The sequence below is a fragment of the Macrotis lagotis genome, chromosome 2, assembly GCF_037893015.1.
Source record: "Macrotis lagotis isolate mMagLag1 chromosome 2, bilby.v1.9.chrom.fasta, whole genome shotgun sequence".
Lineage (NCBI taxonomy): Eukaryota > Metazoa > Chordata > Mammalia > Peramelemorphia > Peramelidae > Macrotis > Macrotis lagotis.
This window is the reverse complement of record NC_133659.1, coordinates 94,536,712-94,549,205: the sequence shown is the minus strand read 5'-3', so window position 1 is coordinate 94,549,205 and position 12,494 is coordinate 94,536,712. Positions and strand designations below refer to the sequence as shown.

The window sequence follows — 12,494 nt, the reverse complement described above, 5'->3', positions numbered from 1 at the left end:
AACTATTTGATGTTTTCAATAAACTAGCTCTTTCAGATGTCCTGCTTACATTCCCTACCTGAGTATATACGTGTTTCCTTTTCTCTCCTGAGCTAAATCCATCCCCTGGTGGACAGGGGAACTCAACACCTCTCACATCCTGTCTTTCTTCTCCTTAAAATTAGATGCATAATTAAATGTTAATACTTGCTACAAGGGTGCATCCTTAAAATTTTATTGTGTTTAAGTCCATAGAAGACAAGGAAGTATGTGATGCAAAGGTCCTTAGCAATAAGTGGTTATTCCTATTGCTGTTTTCAACTTCCTTCTTAACAAGACTCCCTATCAAGTCTGATAGTTTGTATAAGGTAACAAATGGGTACACAATCACATTTATGTTTATATACAATGAATCTTTTCATTCCACTAAATGTTCCAATGCAGCTTCATTTCTACATGTTTTCTCAGAGTATGGTAGTCTGTGTTACCCAGAATTATAAACTTGTCCTCTTTTGGAACACTGATGATGAGGGTTTCTATGTTTTCAGAAAATTTATTTTAGAACTCATCAAGGTTTATCATGGTAGAAGTACAAGCACTGATGATGATAGCTTTTTTCCTGCAATTAACAATCTTACTGGAATGAGCCTGTTGTTCACTCCTTTTGGTAGACATACAAGTTTTCTGATTATATTAGCTTTTATTGCACAATCTATGCCTGCTTCATACTATAAATTGTCCAGAAAAAAATGTGAACCTTACTCAAAAGCCTTTGTTAGCAGCCCAAACTTTTTACACTTTGCCCACTAGCTGAGTACCTTTCCAATAATTCACAACCCTTCAACTTCTATTTATGCATTCTCTTTCTGCATTAGATTGTAAATTCTTTGAGTTCAGGGACTATTTTTGTGCTCATGTTTATATTTCCTGTGTTCAGCAATTTATGAAACACATAGTAAGTTCTTAAAAATGTCTCTTGTTTTCTATTAAACATGTAAAGAAAAAACTCACAAAGGTTGGATTGACCCACCAAGATTTACTTATATTAATGTCTAAGTCCTTAGAGACTGATCATCATGACAATAATTTTCTCCTTATAAGTACATTACTGCAAGTTTGTGTGTATGTTTTCAGTGATGTACGTGCATGAAATTTTATCATTTTGCTAAGTGGAATACAACATTGATATGAGAAGGTCATGAGATGTACAAATCCTTGGTAGAAAATAACTATTGCTGTTTCTGTGTCCAACTCTAGTCTTCCCAAGGACTTTCTTCAAGGACTGTCAATTTGTGCCTACTCTAGCATTAAAGACACCCAGAATTATTAAACATGTCCGCTTTTGGAACATTAAGGATGAGGTTCTCCAGGTGTTCATAAAATTGTCTTTGACCTGATCAGATTTGTCAATGGAACTGCTGATGGTGCTGTGGCATTTTCCTGTATTATCACCAGTCTTTTGGTAGGGATACAAACTGGTCAATTGGATTAGTTTTGTTTGCAAAAATCTATGCCAATTTTAACTCCTGAGGCAGAGCCATGATGGTAACATGAAGCTAACAAACTCCCGGCACCTTTCACTACCAAAGATACATGAAGTCTGTACTCTGACATTCACATGACAGATTCTACCAAGAAAAAGAGCAGATTCAAAGAAGTTTTCAATTGCAGACATCATGGAGGATCTTAATTGAAAGTATGTCTCTTTGGGGGAAAGGGGGAAGAAAAGTCCAGGAGGTGGGAGAGCAGGAAAAGTCAGCAAGAAGCTTGTAGCCACAGTGCAATACAGGTCCTAACAGCTTAATAATAACAGAGGTCCTGGCAGCTGGATAGTGAGCCAGCAGGGAGGATCCCAACCCCAAACAAAGTCTGAATTCTGAAAATACCAGGGTAAAAGACAGGACTGGGTAGGGAACAAAACTCTATTAAGTCAGAACCTGGACATAAAGGAGGGGGAAAAAAATAAAAGAAATACCTCCACAAAGGCAAGGCTTGGACTGCATAGGCAACATCTTAGCCAATGACAAGCCAGGGATCAGACCCTATCCCCCAGCAAAATAAAAGCTTGGGTCTATACCTCTTATACCCCAGGAGCAGAACTAAAACAACAAAGATGAGCAAAAAATTCTAAAAGAGTGACACTATTCAAAAATACTTCACAAATAAAGTATCAAAGCAGTCTATAAATTGGACTCAAATACAAAAGCTAATCAAAGAGCTTAAAAAAGGATTTAAAAACCATAGAACAAAGGAAGAAGAAAAATGGAAAAAAGAAATGAAAGTCATGCAGGAAAATTGTGAAAACTTGACTGGAGAATTTAACCCCTTTAAAAAGGAAACATAAAAGGTTATTGAAGAAAATAAAATCCTAAAAAACTAGAATTGAACAGTTAGAAAACAATGAATCTATAAGACTACAAGATTCCATCAAACAAAAAAAAAGGTTGGAAAAAAATTGAAGAAAATACAAAGTACCTTCTAGGGAAAATGAATGACCTGGAAAACAAATCCAGGAGAGACAATCTACGAATCATTGGACTACTAGAGAGCCTGGACCAACAAAAGAACCTTAAAGACATCATGCAGAATAAGGGAAAACAGCCTCTACTAGAATTAGATAACAATATAACAATTGAAAGAATCCATAGAAGGCCTCCAGAAAGAGACCCCATGATAAAAACTCTAAGGGCTGTAACAGCCAAATTCTAGAACCCCCAAGAGAGCATATTACAAATAGCAAAAAAGGGAAAAAAGAAATACAAAGGGAACACAATCAGAACCACACAGGACCTATCAGCCTCAACACTGAAGGATTAGAAGAACTGTAATAACATATTTCGGAGACTTAAGGACCTGGGATTACAACCCAGAATGTACTACCCTGCAAAATTCAGCATATAGTGCCAGGGAAAAAAGATGAATGTTCAGTGAAATACAGAACTTCCAGAATTTCCTGACACAAAGACCAGAAATGAAGAAAGTTCAATTGCCAAATACACGACTGAAGAGTTAAATAAAAAAGGTAAATGAAAAAGGGGACTGAAAAAACAAAACTTTTAAACAAATGTTCATCCCTAAAAGGGAAGATATAAAAATTTTAACTCATTAGAACTTTACTTCTCTAAGGATAATTAGAGGGTAGAATATAATTGAAGAGAATGAACCTGAGGGATATAGATTTATTTGAGGCTTGCCCCTCAATTGAAGTGGTCCAAGATCACATCACTATGATTGAGGAAAAAAGCCCTGGAAACAAAAGCAGGCTTGTCAACTTGAATTTATGTATCTCATAACACTGACTGGCTTTAATCACAAGGTGCTAAGCACCTTATCTAATGAGGGCAACATAAACTGCAAGGACCTGAGACTGTCTGTTATTTTACAATCAATTGTAAAGTTCTCAGTGAGACTTCCAGAGCCTCCCAATACTTTGAGATCTTCAAGATACTTTCAGTTAATTAGATCAGGATGCTACCCTTAACAAGGGGTTAAGCACCCTGGGTGGGGAGAGGTAAAGTGGGAGGGACAAAGGGCCTTGGTTCACTTAACCCAGGGTGGGAGTGGGGGAGGTAGAGTGGGAAAGAAAATAGGCCAGAAGAAGAGGGGTACATCAAGAAATCAGATCAAGAAATAATATGGCTTTGTAGGATTGTATATACTTGAAAGATACTTGAAAAGGGGGTAAGGAAAAAATGATTATAACTATAATTTGATACAATTTGAGTCAATGCTGCTTAGCAAACAAACAAGTAAGCAATCTGTGATGAAATCTTGATAACAATAGGAGCTTATCAAGCAATCAGGAACTCTGATGATACCTGACTAATAATATTAGAGCACCAAGGAAAGAGGCACAAAGATTTATAATTTTAGAGGAAACAAAGGGAAAATCTAAATGCTGTATAAATTCTATTCAATGGATTTAGCTCAGTGAGAGAATATGATACATTTTCACTTGGATTTAAAAATCTAACTTAATCTGCAGGGAAAGGGGGGGGACTGGGAAAGGGGAAGATAAGGGAAGAAGGGACTGATTAAAAGGAAGGGAAGGTATAAGAGAAAATAAATGAAAGTTAAATTTTTAAAAAGTTTATCAAAGGGGAAAGGTAGTAAAATTTTGGTGAGGAGGAATAAGAGAAAAGGAAAGAGAGAAATATAAATGGAGAAAGATAGCATAGAGGCAATGCAGAATTAGTAATCTTAACTGTAAATGTGAATGTGATGAACTGTCCTATAAAACTGAAATGGATAGCAGAATGGATTAAAAATCAAAATCATTCAATATGTTGTTTGCAAGAAACATATTTAAAGCAGAAAGATACACACAGTGTAAAGGTAAGGGACTGGAGAAAAATATATTATGCCTCAGCTGAAGTAAAAAAATCTGAGGTAATGATTCAAACCTCAAAGTAAAAGCAAAAACAATCTCATTAAAAGGGATAAGGAAGGAAAATACATCTTCTTAAAAGTACCATTGGAAATGAAGCTATTACACTATTAAACATATATACACCTAGTGAGATAGCTTCCAGATTCCTAGAGGAAAAATTGAGTGAATTACAAGGAGACATGGACAGCAAAACTTTAATAATGGGAGACCTCAACATCCCTCTCTCAGAACTAGAGAAATATAACAACAAAATAAACAAGAAAGAAGTTAAAAAGGTGAATGAAATCTTAGAAAACTTAAGTATGCTAGACCTCTGGAGAAAACTTAATGGGGAAAGAAAAGAATACACGTTTTTCTTAGCAGTACATGGCATCTTCACCAAAATTGACCATGTACTAAGGCACAAAAACCTTAAAATCAAATGCAGAAAGGAATAAATAATAAATACACACTTCTCAGATCAAGATGCAATAAAATTATATGTAATAAATGGTCAGGAAAAGATAAACCAAGAACTAATTGAAAATTAAATTACTATCTTAAATAATGAGTGGATCAAACAGCAAATAATAGAAATAATCAATAATTATATCCAAGAAAATGATAATAATGAGACATCATACCAAAATTTATAGGATTTCAGCCAACGCAGGTTTTGAGGGGAAATTGTATGTCTCTAAATGTTTATTTGAATGAAAGAGGGGATCAGTGAATTGGTATGCAACTAAACAAGCTAGGAAAAAACAAATTAAACATCTCCAATTAAATACCAAACAAGAAATTATGAAAAGCAAGGGAGAGGTTAATAAAATAGAAAGTGAAAAAACCATTGATATCATAAATAAATCTAAGAGTTGATTTTATGAAAATGCCAACAAAATACATAAACCTCTGGTTAATCTTATTAAAAAAGGAAAAAATAACCAAATAACCAGTATTAAAAATGAAAAGGTTGAATTAACCACCAATGAGAAGGAAATTAAAGAGATGATTCAGGGCTACTTTGCTGAATTATATGCCAATAAATTGGACAACTTGAGTGAAATAGTTGAATATTTACAAAAATACAAACTGTACAGATTAATAGAAGTGCAAATAAATTACTTAAATAACCCCATTTCAGAAAAAAAAATTGAAGAAACCATCAACAAACTCTCTCAGAAAAAGTCTCCAGGTCCAGATGGATTTACAAGTGAAATTTTAACAATGAGACTACAAGTCTTTATCAGGATAATACACCATGATCAGGTTGGATTTATAGCAGGCTGGCAGGGATGGCTCAACATTAGGAAAACACTCAACTTAATTAAACATATCAACAATGAAACCAATAGAAATCATATGATTATCTCAATAGATGCTAAAAAATAGCCTTTGATAAAATACAACATCCATTCCTATTAAAAACTCTAGAAAGTATAGGAATAAATTGAGTTTTACTTACAATAATAAATGCTATCTAAAACCATCAACAAATATAATATTTAATGGTAATAAACTCAGCACATTTCCAATAAATTCAGGGGTGAAACAAGAATGTCCATCATCACCACTACTATTCAATACAGTATTATAAATGCTAGCAGTAGCAATAAGAAAAGAAAAAGAAATTGGAGTAATCAGAATAGGCAATGAGGAAGCAAAACTTTCCCTCTTTGCAGGTGATATGATGGTATACTTAGAGAACCCAAGAAAATCATCTAAAAAAATTCTTGAAACAATTAAATTCAGCAAAGTAGCAGGAAATAAAATAAAATAAACCCACATAAATCATCATCATTTCTACATATGAACAACAAAGCCCAAAAACAAGAGATAGAAAGAGAAATTCCATTTAAAATAACTGTAGATAACATTAAATATTTGGGAATCTACCTCCCAAGACAAACCCAGAATTTATATGAACACAATTATAAAGCTCCTCTTACCCAAATAATCAGTTCTAAATAATTCGAAAAATGTCCAATGCTCATGGTTTGGTCAAGCCAATATGTTAATAATAATGACAATTCTACCCAAATTATTTATTCAGTGCCATACTAATCAAACTACCAAGTAAATACTTTACCAAGCTAGAAAAAATAGTAACAAGATTCATCTGGAGTAACAAAAGGGCAAGAATAGCAAGAGAACTGATGAAAAAGACATGTATAGAAAGGTAGCATAGCTCTGCCAGATCTAAAACCATACTATAAAGCAGCAGTCATCAAAACTGCCTGGTACTGGTTAAGAAATGGAGTAATGGTTCAGTGGATTAGGAGAGGTTCAAAAGAAAACATAGTAAACAACTAGAGCAATCTACTATTTGACTAACCCAAAGACATCAGCCTCTGGGATAAGAACTCACTATTTGACAAAAATTGTTGGGAAAACTGGAAAACAGTAGGGCAAAAACTGCATAGATCCATATCTCACACCCTATACCAAAATAAGGTCAAAATGGATATAGAATTTAGACATAAAAAGCGATATCATAGATAAATTGATAGACCAAAAACATTTTATCTATCTGATTTATGAAAAAGCGATAAATTTATGACAAACAAGAATTAGAGCACATTATAAACTGAAAAATGAATGATTTTGACAATATTAAATTAATATAGTCACTATTAAAATACAGCACTAATAAAATCAAAAATTAGAAGAAAAGTATAAAACTGGGAAACAATGTTCACAACCAGAAGTTCTGATAAAGATCGTTTCTAAAATATATAGAGAACTGAGGTAACAAGTCATTTCCCAATTGATGAATGGTCAAAGGATATGAACAGACAGTTCAAATAAAGAAATTAAAGCTATATATAAGCACATGAAAAAATGCTCCAAATCACTATTGATTAAAGAAATGCAAATTAAAACAACTATGAGGTACCATCTAACACCTATTAGATTAGCCCAGATGAGAAAAAGGGAAGATGTTCACTGTTGGAGAGATTGTGGGAAGATTGGGACATTGATGCATTGCTGGTGGAGTTGTGAACAGAGCCAACCTTTCTGGAGAGCAATATGGAACTATGCCAAAGAGCAATGCAACTTTTCATACCCTTTGACCCAGCAATTCCATTCTAGGACTATATCCAGAATAAATTGTAAAAAATGGAAAAATGCCAACATGTTCCAAAATATTCACAGCAGTCCTTACTGTAGTGGCAAAGAATTGGAAACTGATAGGATGTCCATCAGTCGGGGAATGACTAAACAAGTTATGGTACATGATTAAAATGGAATATTATTGTTCTATAAGAAATAATAATTGGTCAGACTCTAGAGAAGCATGGAATGACTTATGATCTGATGCTAAGTGATGGGAGTAGAGCCAAGAAAATAATTTACACATCAACATTAAGAGATGAGCAATCTTGATGGAAACAACCCCTCTGGGCAGTCCAGAGAGCTAGGACAACTGTACTTGACACATTATGGACTATATTATCCCTAACTAAGGGAAGAAAAACAAAACAAAACAAAACACATGGAAAAAATACAACACTCCTACCATGAGCACTTTATAAAAATCTTTTATGTATCCCTTTCCCTTAATCCTAATTTCTCATGCCAAAAGAGTTGCTAATTGGTAAGTATGTTTTATATATATATATATATATATATATATATATATATATATATATATATATATATATATATATATATATGTTAAATGCTTACCTGACTGTTCCCAACTAAGGGCAGGAGGGTGGGAAGGGAGGGTGGAGAGAATCTTTGTAACTTGGAAATATAGAGGTACAAATGGATGAAAATAATAAATAAAATTTTTAAAAACTCAATGCCAGTTTCACAGTACTCCCCCCTTCACTGTGGTCTCTAAAGAAGAAGGGGTGTCCAGCTCTGACTTTTGAACTCTTATTTCCATTACTTTGTCTAATTTCTGGCTACTGTTACTATATTCCACAACCCTTCAGCTTCTGTTCATGTATTATCTTTCTGCATTAGAGTAAATTTCTTAAGTTCATGGTCTACCTTTCTTTACAATCACATAGTAACATCTTAATAAATGTCCCTTGTCATTGATTAAACATGCACAGAAAAATAAAAATCTCCTCACAAGGTTTCATTTGACCCTCCAAGATATTTTTAGGTTAACAAATCTAAGTTCCCAGAGACAGATCCCCTTGGCAGTTAAGTTCAAACTTTAGGTCCTAGAATGTAATCCTGCTATGACAAAATACATTCCTTTCTAAACTGACTGAAGTACACTTTTCTTTTTTTCTCACTATTCTTGAGGTTTCTCTATCTTTTTGGGGGGGGGTTATGTTTACTCTCACAAGATTATTGTAATAATATAAAATAATTATCTCCCCCCAAAAAGAAAAAGAAAAATGGTAGCTTTTCTTCCCTTTTTCAATTTGTTACAAATCCATATTGCATGTAATATTTTCACAATTAACCATTCAAACAATTATAGTTTAGTCAAAATTAACCATTAATTGAATGAAAAAGAAAAAATAGATTGCATTAAATAATTTTGTAGATTATATATATATATATATATATATATATATATATATATATATATATATATAAAATGTAACACACTTTGTGGAACTGAGTAAAAAAAGCAAAACTCAATCTAAACTGCAAGATTTGTAAATGGAAGATAAACATATAGAATCATATAAAGTAACTGTTTAAGAATATTCTTGTATATCAAACAGATATTACTGAATTACAGTGGTTTCATTTATCCCAAAGTGCTAAGCTTTCAATAGAAAATATGTAGATTTCAATTTGCATCCATGAAATTTTGTTGCAATGGAAATTATTTTTGCAAAGTAAAAAATGGATGCACAATTAGTTTTATGTTTATGTACAATAAATCTTTATTCACTCAGTGATCTACTGCAGTTTTCCCTGAATGTTTATAAATGTTTTCTCAAAATATGAGTGGGTGAACCTTCATTAACTTAACAATCTTCAAAGAATCAAATCAGTAAAAATAGAAGTCTCATTACCAGAACATGTTGGCAAAGGTGTCCAGTTTTTTTCATGACATTCTATCCATTCAGAACCCATTAGTGTAGTGCCAGGAGAGCACTGATACTGTACTCTGTCACCTTCATGATATTCTCCTTTCCTATCATTCACTTTCTCTCCAAAATCTATATCAGGTGGCTCTTCACATTTTGGAACTAAAGAAAAGATGCAAAATATCCCTTTATTCCTATGGAGATATGAGATCAATAATATTTTTCTTATTTTTCAGTTTAACTTATGTGTTATATCATGCTCAAATGTCTTTCATTCTTTGGTTCTTCAAAGAATAGAGACAGAAACACAGTAAGATGTAAAACATAAAATGAACCCATGAAATAGTATATATTTCTTAATTTTCCCAGATGCCTAGGTTCTCAAATGATTCTAAGAGATGATGATTATGTTCTATTTTCAGCCTACCTTGTCCTACAGTGTAGGAAGGCCACAGGATAAAAATGATCATGAGATGGTTCATCATCATAGTACTTCCAAATGCAAATGACCCACAATATTTTTGGTAATTTTTGCTTTGAATCCTATTTCCATTAGCTTTTTAACACCAGTCTAGTAAGTGCTGTGTTTTTGTCTCATATCAGAAAAGTTCAGCATCTTCTTTTAGCAAACATCAAAGTTCACAGAGACTTGTGCAAAAATCAGTAAACAAAACCTTATCAAGTCTTTTCCTGTAATCTACTGGATTCATTACAAGGTATTTGATTTGTGGAAATCATCTAAAGAACAGAAGGTTAAAATAGTTCAGAAAATTTTTGTATATTAAGCTGATGCCCAGTGGCATGCACCTTTGTAATTCTGATCACAAAGAATTGCATATTACTTTCCCATTTGCAAAGCACTTGATATATATTATCTCTACTGATCTTCTCAGAAAGACTTTGAAGTAGCTATTATTATTATTTCCCTAATTTTGTAAATGAGAATATTAAAATGGAAAGAAGCAAATTGACTTGCCAAGGGACACATATGTAACTTGATGGTTTCTAATCTAGTTTTCATTGACTGCTGTCAGTTTATTGTTTCTTCTACCTACTTCCAGTGCTGTCTATTGACCATTAAAATATCTGTAGATACCCTTCCCAGTAATACTCAAATTGTATTTAACTTACAAGTGTAATGGAGTCTTCTCTTTATTCTCTCAAATTATTCTTTTCTGTAGAGATAGCTAGGTGGTACTATAGATCTGATTTCAAATATAGCCTCAGGCACAAGCTCATTTATCATTGTCATGGGCAACTCATTTGTCTTCTGTAGCCTCAGTTTACTCAACTGTAAAATGAGAAAAATAATAATATATGCTTTACTGGTTGTTGGGAGGAACAAATGAAATTGTATTTGGAAAATGTTTCACACAAAATAGGTGCTTAATAAATAAATCCTTATTCTCTTTCCCCTGCCTGTGCCATACTGCATTATAATGTCTTCCCTAAATGTATCCTACATTATAAAAATTAGTTCCCTTTATTCATGTATAACAAGTTGAACTGAAATGTCATTCTTCCATATCTTAATCTACTGAATTCTTGTTCCTTTTAAAACCAATATATCAATTGAACCATAAAGAATTAGAAAACACAGTGAGCCAGTAAATATTATATTAAGGGATTGATACAATTCCAAAGTTATTTCCTCACAGAAACCACAAATTTGAGATAGAGAAGAGACTTTGAAAATAATTTGGAGATTCCTTCAACAAGGAAACAAAGTCCCTGAAAAGCTGTTACTTGCCTAATGTCATACAGCCAAAAATTGATGGAAAGGGAATTTAAATCTATATCTTTTCTCTTTCAATCTAGCACTTTGCTCTATATACATACTGTGTACATATGAAGTATGTGATCTGTGTTATGAATTATAATTTCCTGAGACCTCACATTACACTTTGTCTTAGGTCTCCTCAATATATTTATACTATCTGTTCATTATGATTTTCTACAAATATGCCTCCTCCTTTCTTATACCATCATTTCAATGATGGCAGAAACTATGTAAACATAAGGGTTAAATCTTATGTCTCTCGGCACTTTATCAGAGTTCTATGAACATGTTCACTTCTTACAGGGATATTAAGTTTTTCCATCGTTAGTGTTTTGGAAATTTCTCAGATTATTTTAATGTGGAAAAGAGCTAAATTATTCATTTGAAAACTGTACAATGCTTCTGTTACCATGTATAATACTCTCCTGGTTCTGCTCCTTTCACTTTTATTTAATTCATGTAAATCTTTCTAGATATTTTCTGAAATTTACCTGTCATTTCTTTTTGTTTTGTTTTTGTTTTTAGGTTTTTTGCAAGGCAAATGGGGTTAAGTGGCTTGCCCAAGGCCACACAGCTAGGTAATTATTAAGTGTCTGAGGACGGATTTGAACCCAGGTACTCCTGACTCCAGGGCCGGTGCTCTATCCACTGTGTCACCTAGCTGCCCCCTGTCATTTATTACAATGAAATAGTTTCCAATACAACTCAGTATCACAGCTATTTGATGGACATCCTATTTGATGGCTATCCCTTCAAATTCCAATTCATTGTCACCATAAAAAGAGCTGCTATAAATATTTTTTTCATAAATGAGTTCTTTACCTCCTTTTAAAAAGGAGGGGTGGCTAGGTTCCCTTTGTTCCTAGGCTATCTACTATTTTTTAATAGGAATGGTTGCATTAATTTGTCAAAAGATTTTAATGTATCAATTGAGATAATCATATGATTTTTATTGGTTTGGTTATTGATACAGTCAATTATACTCATGATTTCCCTAATACTGAACCAGTTCTGCATTCCTGATATGAATCCCCTAGTATATGATCCTTGTAATATATTGCTTTAATTTTTTGCCAGTATTTAATTTAAAAGTTTTGCATCAATATTCATTAGCATAATTGGTAAATAGTTTTATAACCTAATACATGTTTTAGCTCTTCCTGGTGTTAGTATCAGCACAATATTGTCATAAAAAATTTTGGTTGGACTTTACATATTTTTCTAAATAGTTCATATAGTATTGGAACTAATTATTCTTCATATGTTTGGGGAACTTTGCTTTTGAAACTACCCTGAGATTTTTTTTTCTAAAGGAATTCATTGATTACTTGTTCAATTTCTTTCTCTAAGTTGGGGC

The 12,494-nt window shown here is 33.0% G+C and overlaps 1 protein-coding gene across 1 annotated transcript in view; it reads right to left on the bottom strand.

Moving 5' to 3' along the window:
- Nucleotides 1–9,413, bottom strand: part of LOC141511916 (complement factor H-related protein 2-like) — an 88,880-nt gene extending 79,467 nt beyond the window's left edge. The window contains exon 1 of the mRNA XM_074220892.1: nucleotides 9,343–9,413. The gene's annotated coding sequence lies outside the window, so the exon portion shown is untranslated. The remainder of the gene's footprint in view (nucleotides 1–9,342) is intronic.
- Between the last annotated feature and the right edge of the window lie 3,081 nt (nucleotides 9,414–12,494).